The 12118-nt window shown below is 45.3% G+C and overlaps 1 long non-coding RNA gene across 1 annotated transcript; it reads left to right on the top strand.

The window, feature by feature from the left end:
- Positions 1–557: 557 nt before the first annotated feature.
- LOC129529489 (uncharacterized) lies at positions 558–10075 on the top strand. The gene is made up of 3 exons (XR_008675015.2): positions 558–711; positions 8888–8997; positions 9594–10075. It is a non-coding gene; the product is annotated as an uncharacterized lncRNA (long non-coding RNA).
- The last annotated feature ends 2043 nt before the right edge of the window (positions 10076–12118 follow it).

Genomic DNA, 12118 nt, shown 5'->3' with positions numbered 1-12118 from the left:
CACTCCGGGTGTAGGGGTCTTCCGGGGTCATCGAGATCTCTGCTCTCAGATATCCACATGTAAGGGAGATCTTACAGGGAGATCTTTCCCTGCCCCCAGCGCATAGCTAGACAAGCGGGGTGGCCTGGAGAAGAGACCGCGCAGCACGTGGGCGGCGAACCCCGAAATCGCCCTGGCCGTGCGCGCGCGCCCTGTAGAGGACGTCAGGGGAACCTCCTGTGAAGGAGAAACTACGATTGTTGGGGACCCTGGCAACTTTGCTGGGGAACAGAGAGTCACATAAAGGGAAGGCCTTTTCTTGTCCCTCTCACTTCAAAAGATACCTTTAATAGGCACGTCCTGGGCTCCCACAGCTCTCAACCGAGAGGGAGGCGCGCCACGGCCTATTGACACCCGGGGGACGGCGCCAGCAGGGGCGGCCGCCAGGGGGCGCCACGGAGCTGCTGCTCCGGCCGCTCGAGAGCAGTGGGCGGCGGGACTCAGGCCCGTGCCCGCGCCACTGGGCGTTCTTGGAAAACACTGATTTCCTGCCATGAAATGGGCGGAGACCTCGAGAGTTTGCAATCCGGGGTATTGCTAGGGCTGTGACTCCATTTGCGCTGCCAGCCGGAGGGACATCAGTCACGTGACCGCGTTCTGCCTGCAGGACCCGCTGTGAGCTCCTCCGAGCCAGGCTTCTACCTCCGCCTCCCTCGCTTTATTCCCGGATGAGTATGTCTTTAGATTTGGTCGTGCCTGTCTCCTCCCTTCTCCCTGATGCCCCAGAGGGAGCTTTAATTAGCCTCAGTGCTGCCTGACTGGAAAGCAGTCCGATGGTGAAAGGTCCCTGCTGTCAAATTATCTGGGATCCCAGCCTGGCCTGTCTGCTGATGTGGCATGTTATATGTCGCAGTGGTTGACGCTGCCCACAGCAGGCTGGAGGGAAAGGAGAGGATCAGGACAAAAAGTGACACCTCGTGAGGGTTTGTGAATTCTTGCCCCTTTACTAACGTCCCAGCCAGGGTTTCTGGACCAAACTGGTGCTCTCAGACTCTGAAATCCTGCCTCAGAGGTGAAGAGGCACCCCATGTCCCCTGCCCCTACAGGCCTCTCCGTGGGTTCACTGGAACTTCACGCACGTAGGGCCCCAAAGGCTCCCTGCAAGCTGGAAGAGAAGCAGGCGAGGGTCAGGGAAGGAGCTTGAGTTTTGGAAAAAAGCAGACCTGAGACCGGGACTCGAATCTTGTTCCTGCTAATAACTGGACCCTGGATAAATTCTTAAGTTCTATAAGCCTCAGATTCCTCATCTATAAGATAAGCATCATAATTCCTACTTCTCAGGATTAAAGAAAATATATGGGAAGTGCCTAGCACAGAACCTAGCATGTAGTGAATAGCTAATAAATATGTGTTGAAGAAATGAATTAGCTAACTAATTAAGTCAATAATCAATGAATATTCTAAGTAGTAGAATCTCAAGCTCACAGACCCATAGAACTGGAAGCATCTTAGAGATCATGGTCCAACCCCTTTATACTAGATGTTTAGAGTACTTCCAGATCCAAGTATCATGGCAGAGTGGTTAAGAATGTGGACTAGGCCAGGTGTGGTGGCTCACACCTGTAATCCCAGCACTTTGGGAGGCCAGGGTGGGTGGATCACCTGAGGTGTTCGAGACCAGCCTGGCTAACATGGCAAAACCCCGTCTCTACTAATAATACAAAAATCAGCCAGATGTGGTGGCACACGCCTGTAATCCCAGCTACTTGGGAGGCTGAGGCAGGAGAATCGCTTGAACCTGGGAGGCTGAGGTTGTAGTGAGCCGAGATCAAGCCACTGCACTCCAGCCTGGGCGACAAGAGCGAAACTCCATCTCCAAAAAAAAAAAAGAGAGAGAGAATGTGGACTATAGGGCCAAGCTGCTTTGGTGCAAACTCTTGCTCTGATGCTAACTAGTGTGTGATCTTGGGCAAGTTATGTAATCTCTCTTTGCCTCAATTTCCTCTTCTGTAAAATGGGGATAATGGCATCTGCATCCTAGGTTGCTGGAAAGAGAAAGAATAAGAGAATACCTTAAAAAACACCTAAGGCAGTACATGTTAACTATTGTATCAGGTGCCATCAGGGATTATGTCAGGCTCCCATCATCTTGTCCAAAGATTAGTGGTATTCAACTTTTTTCAAACAAAAACGTATGTAAATGTCAAATTATTCATCCATTGGTTCAAAATAAATGTTGAGTATCTGCTCTGGGCTAGGGCTCATTCTAGGTATTGAGGAATACAAACTAAGCGTCTCTATTCTTATAGAGCTTACATGCTACTGGAGGGGAACATAAAATATACAAACAAGTGAAAATAAATCCGTAACACATCAGGTTGTGATGAGGGCTAACCAGAAGAGTAAAGCAGGATAAAGAGAGATGCAAATAGGAAATGTGTACATGGGTTCAGGGAAGCCCTCTCTGATAAGGAGACAGTTGAGCAAAGATCTGAAGCAAGTAGGAGAGTAATCAGTGTTGATATCTGGAAGGAAGAGCAATCCAGGCAGGGGGAACAGCCAGTGCAATGGCCCTGAGGTAGGAGTGTGCTTAGCATAGTCAAGGACAGCATGACTGGAGGAGAGGGAGCAAGGGAGAGGGCGGTAGATGAGGTCAGAGAGGTAGTCAAGGATGGTGAGAAGTGGTTGGATTATGGGAACATTTTAAAGATGGAGGTGGCCAGGGATGGTGGCTCATGTCTTTAATCCCAGCACTTTGAAAGGCCGAGGTTGGTGGATCCCTTGAGTTCAGAAGTTCGAGAGCAGCCTTGCCAACATGGCAAAACCCCATCTCTAATAAAAACACAAAAATTAGCTGGGTGTGGTGGCACATGCCTGTAGTCCCAGCTACCCAGGAGGCTGACGCAGGAGAATTGCTTGAACCAGGGAGGCAGAGTTGCACTGAGCCGAGATCATGCCATTGCACTCCAGCCTGAGCAACAGAGCGAGACTCCGTCTCAAAAAAGAAAGAAAGAAAGAAAGAAAGAAAGAAAGAAAGAAAGAAAGAAAGAAAGAAAGAAAGAAAAAAGATGGGGCTAACAGGATTTGCTGCTGGATTTAATGCCTTCATTGTTTTTGGCCTAAGCAACTGGAAAAATGGAGTTGCTATATATGTATTTATTTGTTAGATGAGGAAGACTCTAGGAATAAGTTTAGATTGAGAGAAATCAAGAATCCATTTTGGGACACATTAAGCTTGAAGCCTATTAGAGAGGACAGCCAAGACTATAAGGAATTTAAATGAAAGTGATACTGCTATGGGGAGGAGCAATGGGTGGGTGAGTGTGGGCAGATAGCCAACATGTCCTGTCATTTCTACTTATAGAATGTTCCTTGCAAAAATACTCTCCTCTCCTATTCCCAATCCCATTGCCTTTTTTTTTTTTTTTTCTTCTGGAGACAGGATCTTGCTCTATCACCCAGGCTGGAGTACAGTGGCGTGATTTTGGCTCACTGCAGCCTTGACCTCCCGGGCTTAAGCGATCCTCCCAGCTCAGCCTCCCAACTAGCTTGGACTACAGGCATATGCCACCATGTCAGGCTAATTTTTGTAATTTTTGTAGAGATGGGATATTGCCATGATGCCCAGCCTGCTCTTGAACTTCTCTGAGCTCAAGCAATCCTCCTTCCTTGTCCTCCCGAAGTGTTGGGATTATAGGCATGAGCCACTGCATCCAGTCCCCTTCCATTCTTATGTCTTACTCCCTGACTGGGGCACCTGCGCGCAACCTGGTTCCACTCTGGCCTTGCTTCCACACTGCCTTTAGAAGGATCTTTCCAGTATAAAATCTCTCCTCTTGTTCAAATCTGACACTGACTTTTCTTTCATTGTAGCTCATTTTAGCAATGGTTTTCAAACTTTTTGGTCTCAGGACCCCTTTGCAGTTATAAAAGTTAATGAAGAGCCGGGTGCGGTGGCTCACGCCTGTAATCCCAGCACTTTGGGAGGCTGAGGCAGGTGGATCACTTGAGGTCAGGAGTTTGAGACCAGCCTGACCAACATGGTGAAACCCTGTCTCTACTAAAAAAATGCAAAATTAGCCAGGTGTGGTGGTGCATGCCTGTAATCCCAGCAACATGGGAGGCTGAGGCAGGAGAATCACTTGAACCTGGGAGATGGAGGTTGCAGTGAACCAAGATAATGCCATTGCATTCCAGCCTAGGCAATAAGAGTGAAACTCCATCTCAAAAAAAAAAAAAAAGAAAAAAGTTATTGACGACTCCAAAGAGCTTTTGTTCATGTAGGTTATATCAACATTTACCAGATTAGAAATTGAAAGTGAGAATATTTCAAAATATTTATTTATTTATTTAAAAATAGGCCAGGCATAGTGATTCGTGCCTGCAATCCCAGTACTTTGGGAGCCCAAGCCTGGCAGATCACTTGAGGTCAGGAGTTCAAGACCAGCCTGGCCAACAGGGTGAAACTTTGTCTCTACTAAAAATACAAAAATTAGCCAGGCATAGTGGCAGCCACCTGTATTTCCAGCTACTTGGGAGGCTGAAGCAGGAGAATTGTTTGAACCTGGGAGGCAAAGGTTGCAGTGAGCAGAGATTGTGCCACTGCATTCCAGCCTGGGCAACAGAGCAAGACTCCATCTCAAAATAAATAAATAAATTAAATTAAATAGTAAGCTCATTACATGTAAATATTTTTGCAAAAAATAGCTAAATCTTCCAAGACAAAAATAATTAGTGAGCAACATAGCATTGTTTTACAGCTTTGCAAGTCTTTTTGTTGTTTGGCTTAAATAGAAGACATCTCAATTCTCATCTTTGCTTCTGCAGTCAATCTGTTGCAATTTATTGTTTTGGTTGAAGTTTATGAGAAGATTGGCCCTCACGTAAATATGTACTTGGGGGAAAATGAGGGCTATTTTTATGGCCTTTCAGATAATTGTCTTCTTTAATACTACACCAAAACTCAACTTGTGATAGCTCAAGTGATAGTTTCTTAAAGGTTAGTTGCAATGTGGGATACAGCTTCAATATACATAGACTTTTCTTACTCTGTTACATTGAAATCCATTGATCTAGCTTGCTTTTTTTTTTTTTTTTTGAGATGGAGTCTTGCTCTGTCGCCCAGTCTGGAGTGCAGTGGTGCGATCTCGGCTCACTGCAAGCTCCGCCTCCCAGGTTCACGCCATTCTCCTGCCTCAGCCTCCCGATTAGCTGACACTACAGGCACCTGCCACCTAGCCAAGCTAATTTTTTTGTATTTTTAGTAGAGACGGGGTTTCACCGTGTTAGCCAGGATGGTCTCGATCTCCTGACCTCGTGATCCACCCACCTCGGCCTCCCAAAGTGCTGGGATTACAGGCGTGCTATCTTGCATTTTTAATAGATATTTCATCCATGTATGATTTGACAGTATCAAGCATTGATCCTGTGGAAGATATTGATTCACTAACTTAAGCACAGCTTCCAAACAGTGATATATTTCATTACACTGTTGAATGTTGAGAAATCTCATTAGTTGAAAAATCTCATTAGTTAATGTTACCAGTGATATTACCACTGATTTTATCAGAAAATTATTTTAGTACTGGGACGCTGTCAAAGCCGTGGTGTAAAATTTCCAACATTTAAGTTTTTGCTCAAAAGCTCAAGTGTTATCATTGACAACAAATACTGTCAGTTGCTTTCCTTGAAGTGACCATCTCACTGCATTCATTTTGTTTTTCAGTAGTTAGGAGTTTTTTAATCTTTCTCAAATAACATTTTTTTAAAAACATTTTTTATTTCCATAGGTTTTGGAGGGAACAGGTGTATTTGTTACATGAATAAGTTCTTTAGTGGTGATTTGTAAGATTTTGGTGCACCCATCACCCAAACAGTATACACTAAATCCAATTTGTAGTCTTTTATTCTTCACCCCCTTCCCACCCTTACCCTCCGAGTCTTCAAAGTCCATTGTATCACTCTTATGCCTTTGCATCCTCATAGCTTAGCTCCCACTTATGAGTGAGAATATACGATGTTTGATTTTCCATTCCTGAGTTACCTCACTTAGAATAATAGTCTCCAGCTGGGCGCGGTGGCTCATGCCTGTAGTCCCAGCACTTTGGGAGGCTGAGACAGGTGGATCACGAGGTCAGCAGATCGAGACCATCCTGGCTAACACGGTGAAACCCCGTCTCCACTAAAAATACAAAAAATTAGCCAGGCATGGTGGTGGGCGCCTGTAGCCCCAGCTATTCGGGAGGCTGAGGCAGGAGAATGGCGTGAACCCAGGAGGCGGAGCTTGCAGTGAGCAGAGATCGTGCCACTGCACTCCAGCCTGGGCGACAGAGCAAGACTCCATCTCAAAAAAAAAAAAAAAGAATAATAGTCCCCAATCTCATCCAGGTTGCTGTGAATGCCATTAATTCATTTCTTATTATGGCTGAGTGATATCCCATCATATGTGTGTGTGTGTGTGTGTGTGTATATATGTATATATATGTACGTGTGTGTATATATGTACATATGTACGTGTGTATATATATGTATATATGTACATGTGTATATATATGTGTGTATATATATACACACACATATACAGGTACACATGTACATATATATATATACACACACACACACACCCCACAGTTTCTTTATTCACTCATTGATTGGTGGGCATTTGTCTGGTTCCACATTTTTGCAATTGCAAATTGTGCTGCTATAAACATCGCTGCATTCATTTTTAAGAAAATATCTGCCAAATACTAAAATCCGAAGAGTCATAATTTTTTTCTTTGGCAGTTGTTCTTTCAACTAAAATATGGCATTCCATAAAGAATGGCTAGTTTCACCTGCAACTCAAACAATTACACAAGTTCCTTTCCTAGAGATAACCACAGTACTTTGGTATGCAAAAGAATTGTTTTATACATACTTCCCATTCCATCACACAGAATAATAGAAAGTCGTGCTGAAGGGTGAAGACTTAATAAAAATGATAATTTTACTGTTTCATTGAGGATATTCTTCTTAGATAAAACAAACTTTTTTTTTTTTTTTTTTTTGAGACAGAGTCTCACTCTTTCACCCAGACTGGAGTGCAGTGGCACAATCTCAGAGGCATAATCTCAGCTCACTGCAACTTCTGCCTCCCAGGCTCAAGTGATTCTTATGCCTCAGCCTCCCAAGTAGCTGGGATTACAGGCACCCACCGCCACATGCAGCTTATTTTTGTATTTTTAATGGAGATGGGGTTTTGCCATATTGGCCAGGCTGGTCTCGAACTCCTGACCTCAAGGGATCTACCTGCCTTGGCCTCCCAAAGTGCTGGGATGTGAGCCACCGAGCCCACCCAAAACTCAATTTCATTTGAAACAACAGAAAGCTTTTTGCACGTCAACAATGTGCACATTTGATGCCTAAAACAGAGACTGTCAAAGAATCTTGAAATGTCTAGGTAGGAAGTTTAGGCCAAGAAGTCAACTAGTGTATCCCTCTGACCATGTTATTTTGTGGGTTTTTTGTTTGTTTGTTTGCGAGACAGAGTCTTGTGCAGTGGTGGGATCTTGGCTCTCTGAAACCTCCACCTCCCAGGTTCAAGTGATTCTCCTGCCTCAGCCCCCTGAGTCACTGAAATAACAGGCACATGCCACCACACCCGGCTAATTTTTGTATTTTTAGTAGAGACGAGGTTTCACTATGTTGGCCAGGTTGGTCTCAAACTCCTAATCTCAAGTGATCTACCCACCTTGGCCTCCCAAAGTGTTGGGATTACAAGTATGAGCCACCGCACCCGGCCCCACTCAATATTGCTCTTGCACCATCATTAAAAATGTCAGGCAGGGTGTGGTGGCTCACGCCTGTAATCCCAGCACTTTGGGAGGCCGAGGCGGGCAGATCATGAGGTCAGGAGATGGAGACCATCCTGGCTAACATGGTGAAACCCTGTCTCTTCTAAAAATACAAAAAAAAAAAAAAATTAGCTGGGTGTGGTGGTGCAAGCCTATAATCCCAGCTACTTGGGAGCCTGAGGCAGGAGAATCCGCACCACTGCACTCCAGCCTGAGTGACAGAGTGAGACTCGGTGTCAAAAAAAAAAAAAAAAAGTCAACAAAATAAAAAGAGCAAATCTTATGTTAGCATTGTTACAAAAATGATTTGACCTCTTGGACTTCTTGAGAGGATTTGGAGACCACACTTTGAGAAATGATGCCCTACAGGCACCAAATTTCTTGGTGTGGCCCAGATAGCTCTCCATGACATGCCCCTGCTAACCTCTCCAGCCCCGTCTCTCATACCATTCCATCTCTAATCAAGCCCATGCTTCAGCTGGGAAGAATAGACTCATTCTGCAGAGAAAGAGACCTGGCTCTAGAACCAAAACCAAGCTGCCGAGTTGCTCAAGAAGTGATATTCTTTTTTTTTTTTTTTTTTTTTTTTTTCTGAGATGGAGTTTTGTTCTTGTCGCCCAGGCTGGAGTGCAATGGCATGATCTTGGCTCACTGCAACCTCTGCCTGCTGGGTTCAAGTGATTCTCCTGCCTCAGCCTCCCGAGTAGCTGTGATTACAGGCATGAGCCACCACACCCAGCTAATTTTTGCATTTTTAGTAGAGAAGGGGTTTCACCATGTTGGCCAGGCTAGTCTCAAACTCCTGACCTCAGGTGATCCACCCACCTTGGCCTCCCAAAGTGCTGGGATTATAGGAATGAGGCACTGCCTCCAGCCAAGAAGTGACATTCTTTCATGCTTCCAACCTCTGGGTGATATGATTTGGATCTGTGTCCCCACCCAAATCTCATCTTGTAGCTCCCATAATTCCCATGTGTTGTGGGAGGAACCCAGTGGAAGATGATTGAATCATGGGAGTGGGTCTTTCCTGTGCTGTTCTTGTGATAGTGAATGGGTCTGATTGTTTTAAAAAACAGGAGTTTCTCTGCATAAGCTCTTTTTTTGCCTGCTGCCACTCATGTAAGACGTGACTTGCTCCTCCTTGCCTTCCACCACGATTGTGAGGCTTCCCCAGCCAACCGGAACTGTAAGTCATTAAACCTCCTTCTTTTGTAAATTGCCCAGTCTCCAGTATGTCTTTATCAGCAGCATGAAAATGGACTAATACACTGGGTCTTTGCTTGAGCTGCTCACCCTGCCCAGAACCCCCTTTCCCTTCTGGTGAGCTCCTATTCAGTCATCAAGGTCTAGTTCAAATATCATTTCCCCTGTGAAGCGTCCCCTTTCTCTTCAGTATACACTTACACTATTTTGTACAACTTTCATTTATAAAACTTAGTACATTATAGAGTTCTGTGGTCTGAATGTATTCCCCCAAAATGCATATATTGAGACTTAGTCACCAGTGTGATGGTAAGAAGAGGTGGGGCCTTTAGGAGGTGATTAAGTCATAAGGTCAGAGCTCTCATGAATGGGATTAGTAACCTTATAAAAAAGGTTCAAGCCTGGGTGCAGTGGCTCACGCCTGTAATCCTAACAGTTTGGGAGGCTAAGTGGGGAGGATCACTTGAGCTCAGGAGTTTGAGACCAGCCTGGGCAACATAATGAGACCCTGTCTCTTAAAAAAAAAAATAATTTAATAAAACATTTTTAAACTTAATTTTTTCTTTTTTTTAATTCAAGAGAGCTGTCTTCCCCTTCCCCCATGTGAGGATGTAGCCACAAGGTACCATCTACGGAGCACAGAACAAGCCCTCAGCAGACACCGAATCTGCCAGTGCCTTGAGCTTGGACTTCCCAGACTACAGAACTATGAGAAATGAGTTTCTATTACTTATAAATTATGCAGTCTAAGGAATTGTGTGATAGCAGCCAGACAGACTAAGACATTCTGGTTCACAGGACCTTATCAACAACTCAGACATCCCCAAACTGAAAACTGGACCTTATTTATTAACGTACTCAGTTTTTAAACTTGTCCTGAATGGATGTGAGGTTATTTATCATCTTTAAAAAAAAAATTTATTTAGTGTGAATATCCATACATTTCACTGCTGCAATATTGTGTTTGATACTGAGGTGTTGCTGCAGGCCCCACTGGAGTACCATGAGAATCATGGCCCATATTACCTTTCTAAAATCTAATAAATCCTGAAATCTAAAACCTATATGACTCCCAAGGATCTGGGTGAGGGACTGTGGGCTTGTATTATGTTTCCTTAAGTATGTCCGCCTCTTCTGCTTAGCTGATATCTGTTAGGAGGGTACCATGCCCTAAACACATCTGTATCCCAGATTCCAGCAGAATGCCTGGTATGTGGTCGCATGAAGCAAAGTCTGTAGTGGCATACATTGAGCTTATGAATTCCCATAACTCTATGGAGAAGTCCCACACCAAATTTTAAGGAGCAGATCGGATTTCAGAATTGCAGGGTAGAGTTCAGGTTACAACGACAGATTGCACATATGCATCTAATTTTGCTCCCTCCTGAAACCTCACTGAAACTTCTGGAAGAGGAATTCTTTTTTAAAAAGAGACATAAACCCACAATGTTGAGAAAAGCAGGATGGGAAAGCACGGCCACAAGAAGGGAGGAACGGGGGGTCACTGGTTGTCAGGCCTGGGAAAGCCTGACAAATGAGTCCCAGGCAGCCGTGGGAAGGCTGAGCATGAATGCGATTGACAGGACAGACTCTGCCAAAGACAGAGAGCTGGCAGCGCCGGGTCCCTCTGCGAGTGAAGGGGGTGGGGGTGGTGCTAAAATAAGAAAGACTGGTGGGGGAAGTTACTTAGGAAGCTCTTAGATCCCTAGATCCCCTCCCACCTCACACCCCTACGCCCCCACAGCGGAAGTCTGGAAGATTATTCTCAGGAGAGGGTAAAACAAAGCTGCTCTGAATCGGGGGATGCCAGGCACATTGAGGACACGAGTACTGCTCAGAAAAGCCAGGGATAAAGGAGTCAAATGTATCTTAATGTTGAACGTGGCAACACCATACGCACACCCTTCCAGGCCTGCCACTCCGCTTGTTTCCTGGGACCCTGACAACCAAACCCTTACCCCCCAGGCAGAGGACTGGAAGATGACTAGCTTAAAGAGAAAACAAGAACACTGGATTGGGTTTCCCAGCAAATAGCCACCCAGATCACCCCGCTGCGAAGTTTGAGTGGATGGTGCCTGGTGCTCAAGCTCCCAATTAACTTTGTAGCTTTTTATTGAGAAGAGAGCTAAGAAATACCTCACATTGAAGAAAAACCTCGAACATGGAAGAGAGAAACCAAAACACACAGGACCAGACAGGATCAAAGCAATCAGGAAGAAACAGACACCATGGATCTGGTATGGTGTCTCACGCCTGTAATTCCAGCAGTTTGGGAGGCTGAGGCAGGTGGATCACCTGAGGTCAGGAGTTCGAGACCAACTTGGCCAACGTGGTGAAACCTCTATCTCTACTAAACATACAAAAATTAGCCAGGCTTGGTGGTGTGTGCCTGTAATCCCAGCTACTTGGGAGGCTGCGGCAGGAGAATCGCTTGAACCCGGGAGATGGAGGTTGCAGTGAGCTGAGACTGCACCACTGCACTCCAGTCTGGGTAACAGTGAAACTCTGTCTCAAAAAACAAAAAAGAAAGAGACACCAAACACCATGCATGGAGTTAAAAAAAATACCATTTTGTCTTTAGAGAGATAAAAGATTATTGCATCCCAAAACTGAAACAAAAACAGGGTTCCGTTTGGTAACATTCAAAGATTTAGAAAGAGCTTTAGAAATTAAAGATAGGATTGTTGACGCTTTAAAAAATCAATAAAAGGGTTGGAAGATCAAGTTGAGGAACCACTGAAGAAATTAGAGCAAGGGCCGGGTGCGGTGGCTCATACCTGTAATCCCAGCACTATGGGAGGCCGAGGCAAGAGGGTCACTTGAGCTCAGGAGCTCAAGACCAACTTGGGCAACATAAAAAAAGCCCTCTCTCTGGCCAGGCGCAGTGGCTCACACCTGTAATTCCATCACTTTGGGAGGCTGAGGCAGGCAGATCAGCAGATAGAGACCATCCTGGCTAACATGGTGAAACCCCGTCTCTACTAAAAATACAAAAAAACTAGCCAGGCATGGTGGCGGGCGCCTGTAGTCCCAGCTACTAGGGAGGCTGAGGCAGGAGAATGGCGTGAACCTGGGAGGCGGAGCTTGCAGTGAGCTGAGATCAC

This window comes from Gorilla gorilla, chromosome 23 (genome assembly GCF_029281585.2).
Source record: "Gorilla gorilla gorilla isolate KB3781 chromosome 23, NHGRI_mGorGor1-v2.1_pri, whole genome shotgun sequence".
Classification (NCBI taxonomy): Eukaryota; Metazoa; Chordata; class Mammalia; order Primates; family Hominidae; genus Gorilla; species Gorilla gorilla.
This window is presented reverse-complemented; position numbering and strand designations above follow the sequence as displayed.